Raw genomic sequence first — 4,376 nt, forward strand, 5'->3', positions numbered from 1 at the left:
TATATATATATATATATTAAAAAATAATATTTACATCCTAAATGGGTAGGGATGGGGACGAATATCAAAATATCATACCCGCCCCGTACCCGATTCAAAAATCCGAATACTGAAGATCCCCATACCCGTCACCCGTTTTTCCCCGTATATCTCCCCCGTTAGTGTCGAATACCCTTGGGTACCCTACCTGTTGGGGATTATTGTCATCCCTACCTTGAATGCATGCTCATACAAAACAATATACATCAAACTCTCTAGATGTAACACACAAAAACTAAATAAAAAATTTATAGATGTCAAACCTGGCTCATCAGCTCCAAATTGTCACGTTAAAGACACATTTTACCACTTAAGGACTAATGTTGTAATTAAAATTTTACAACTTTAAGGACCAGTTTTACTACTTTGAGAACTCATCTTTCAAGGAAAAAGTTGATTATGTTTGATGGCACACCAACATATTGGTAATCCCATAGGAAGCAACATTTCAGGCCTGAACATGCTAGCTACAAACGCACACTGTGTTTGAGTCTAACACCCCATCGTCACGTGTCTATTTGACAGCACAATAGAATATTTTATTCAATGCGAGTTTTTTCTTGTCATTCGAGTTTTTTCAAGTGCTGCCAATAGACACGTGGTGTTGGGGTGCCGATTAAACCGCTTGTACGTCTTCTAAAATAGGAGAGGAAGTGATTATCAATCTCTAGCTTAATGAACATTGCAGATTATATTCGATTTAATATATCAATAAGGTTTAGATTTTCTTTTTACTGTTTATCAGCCGACCACTCAATGTAAATTTCTAGCTCCGCTCCTGAATCCATTTTAATCCCTAACGGATGAATTTGCTCTTATGTTCGTAACTTAAAATAGCCTCTTGATATTTGATGTTTTTCACTCAATACCACCAATGTCGTCTGATTATTCAATTCTATGATTTTCTAAGTTGACAGTAATTGAGTGTTTTAGGTTGTCGAGTCGAAATGTCTATAATGTGAGTTTAGTTTCTTGATCGAGAGATTCCTAGTAGCATGGGCTGATTCAGGAATCGAAACCGGGTGAGACTTGAATTCTATAAAAAAACAGTGCGAGAGCAATTTATAGATTGAAAATAATGATGGATCTAGACAGGAGGAGGGAACATATTGAGCCTTACCCCTAGCCTCGAATGCATGCTCATACAAAACAATATACTTAAAACTCTCTAGATGTAACACACACAAAAAAACTAAATACAAAATTTATAGATGTCAAACCTGGCTTATCAGCTCCAAATTGTCACTTTAAAGACACATTTTACCACTTAAGGACGAATGTTATAATTAAAATTTACGACTTTAAGGACCAGTTTTACTATTTTGATGACTCATCTTTCAAGGATAAAGTTGATGGCTTGATGCATGTCATGCATGAACACACCTTACATTTCCCTTTTTTATTTTTTTAGAATAGAATAATAACATTAATAGATAGTTACATCAGTTACTTGTACCTGAGAGCCATTGTGACATAGCCTCGGTCCACACGAAATGCAGGAAACAAAAACGCGTATCTATCTAACCTATGCGCTGCCTGATTACATTTTCGTGAGCAATAAATACAAATAATTGAAATGAAGAGATAAAACTGAGTCTTCACTTCTTCCGCAATTACATGTGCTTTAGACCCGGCGCATGTTCCATTTGTAGGTACAACCTGGCGTTTGTTGCTTGCCAAAGTCAGAGATAACGGTTCGCCTCAAACAACAACAATAATGAAAAAGTGGAATGACTTCACTGCTCCTCTTGAACTCAACGTAGAAACTATTTAGTTGTAACTACATAAACGGTGATGGCTTCGTTAAAACCTTGCACAGATAAAAAGTGTCACACCCCAATTTTTGAAATTTTCGAAGGATACTATTCAAAAATTTGGGCATGATATATCTAAAAAATAAGACTCTAATACCTGCTCAACAAATCACAAACTAAACCCAAATGCTGGAAATATAAATGTCAGCAAACTTAACAACTGAGTTAAACATTACATTTCCTTAATTACATCAATTTCAAAAATCTAGTAAAAAGAAGATGCTCACATGAGCTTAAAAACAAACTACCATAATATACAAATAAAATGTACATCATCTAAAACCCAGCTACTATGCCTCTGCCACAACCCTGCTGATCATCACCTGCAGGTCTAACCCCTACACCATGAATTGACCTCTTCCTTCCAAAACTCACACTTCCCGAACTTAACATACAACTTGGCCTCCCTAAGAACTTGTAGTACGATCCGTAGATGCCTATCATGATCATCCAAGGTCTTGGAGTACATCAAAATATCATCCACAAATACTACCACAAACACATCCAGATAAGGACTGAAGATGTGGTTCATCAAATCCATAAAAGTAGCAAGCGCATTGGTTAGACCAAATGGCATGACAACAGTCTCATAATGCCCATATCTAGACCTGAAAGCGGTCTTATGAATATCCTCCTCTTTCACCCTTAACTGGTGATAACCGGACCTGAAGTCAATCTTAGAGAACACCGTAGCACCTCTAAGCTGATCAAACAAAACATCAATCCTAGGCAAGGATACCTATTCATGATGGTCACCTTAAATTTCACATGCACTCTTAACTAACTACAACAGAAAACCCTTGCATTGGTCTAAATCAGTGAAGAGCACATAAACAATCATTGAAATCAATGCATATGAATTAAACTAAAAAATTACTTTAAAACAAAAAATTGAAAGCATAGTAATCCTTGTGCATAGCTTAGTTCAGGTGATTACATTGAGATCAAACAATTATGAAAATAGTGATCCCTGCATGAAACTTAGTTCAGGAGATCACAAGCAACAGAAAAGTAATCGAATTAGAATCACCGTAATTCAATACGAAACACAACATTAACAAATGATTTTAGCAATATCAATTGCTCGACCACAAATCTCAACAATCCTAGTCCCCCAAACCTGAGTAACAAGGTTAATCCCCAACGTTAAAACAAATAGGCATATGCTTCTAGAAGACTTATGCAAACCCTCTTGAGACATAGGGAACATACCCTTAGACCTTGGCACAAAAATTCACCATCGTTTGAACCCTACCCATAAGAGAACACAATCATCTCCTATTCCAATGCCAATACAACTAACCACATAAGTAGATCTATATGTCCTCGATCCACAAATCGGTGAACAATTTATACTACCCGGCAAGGTCACCACCCTAAGTCTTGTAATCTCCCCAAATTAACCTCATTAGATAAGTTGGGTTCACTGCCTTGATAATAGCAGAGGGGGTTGTTCTTTCCCCCATTCCTAAAATAGAAATCTTCCAGCAGGGAAATCGTCCCCTAATTTCCTAAAATAACCCCAAGAGGACCATCACTTGTGTGAAGCAAAGCAACACTGAGTTAACACTTGCATAAAACTTAAACACAAGTTTAACTCACGAATAAAAGACGTAACGACCACATTATCAAAACAACACAGACTTCCATAATCAAAATTTGTGAAGTCAAACAATAGTTCAATCTAGAGGTTCTTATTCCTTAAAGACTAAAACTCAAAATACCCTACTCAAATCTCCCGTAATTCACCTACTGAGGCAACCTATGCCCTAGCGACCTAACGCTCAAGACAACACCTTACTCCCGCATACCCAATGACATATCAGTACCGAAGAGCTGATGATGGTGATCCGCTGCAGTCGGGCCATCACTCCAAGTACTGATTATCACCAAATATGCCACCCTACGCTCTGATACCAACTGTCACACCCCAATTTTCGAAGGATAATTTTCAAAAATTTGGGCATGATATATCTCAAAAATAAGACTCCAATACCTGCTCAACAAATCACAAACTAAACCCAAATGCTGGAAATATAAATGTCAGCAAACTCAACAACTGAGTTAAACATTACATCTTCTTAATTACATCAACTTCAAAAGTCTAGTAAAAAGAAGATGCTCACATGAGCTTACTTACACTCTTCTCAAAACCGGAAACTAACTTCTTTTGACCATAACTTTCTCATACGACATCCGTTTCAAGCGTGCCGTATGTTTACGAACTCGTATTGACAAACTTTACAACTTTCATGAAAGAAGTTTTCAAAAATAACTTACGAAAAATAAAATCAACTTTTTAGCCACTTAAAACAAACACCTTAAAATAAACTCTCGACTTCAACTTCGCAAAACCAACTAAGAATTTCCACAAATAATCCTTCATTAATTCCGGAAATAAAACAAGAAAAATTGATATGAAAATCTAGGGTATTACAAAAAACGAGTAGAGAAACTCCGAATCGAGGAAAGAGTACCAACCAACACAAATATTTTGTGTGTGTGCGGGGAAAGGGGGGGGGG

At 36.8% G+C, this 4,376-nt stretch overlaps 1 pseudogene; it reads right to left on the reverse strand.

Annotated features, from left to right (window-relative positions):
• The window catches only part of LOC101313579, a 6,162-nt pseudogene extending 3,068 nt beyond the window's left edge, over positions 1-3,094 (reverse strand).
• Between the last annotated feature and the right edge of the window lie 1,282 nt (positions 3,095-4,376).

This window comes from Fragaria vesca, linkage group LG2 (assembly GCF_000184155.1).
Source record: "Fragaria vesca subsp. vesca linkage group LG2, FraVesHawaii_1.0, whole genome shotgun sequence".
In the NCBI taxonomy this organism is placed as follows: Eukaryota; Viridiplantae; Streptophyta; class Magnoliopsida; order Rosales; family Rosaceae; genus Fragaria; species Fragaria vesca.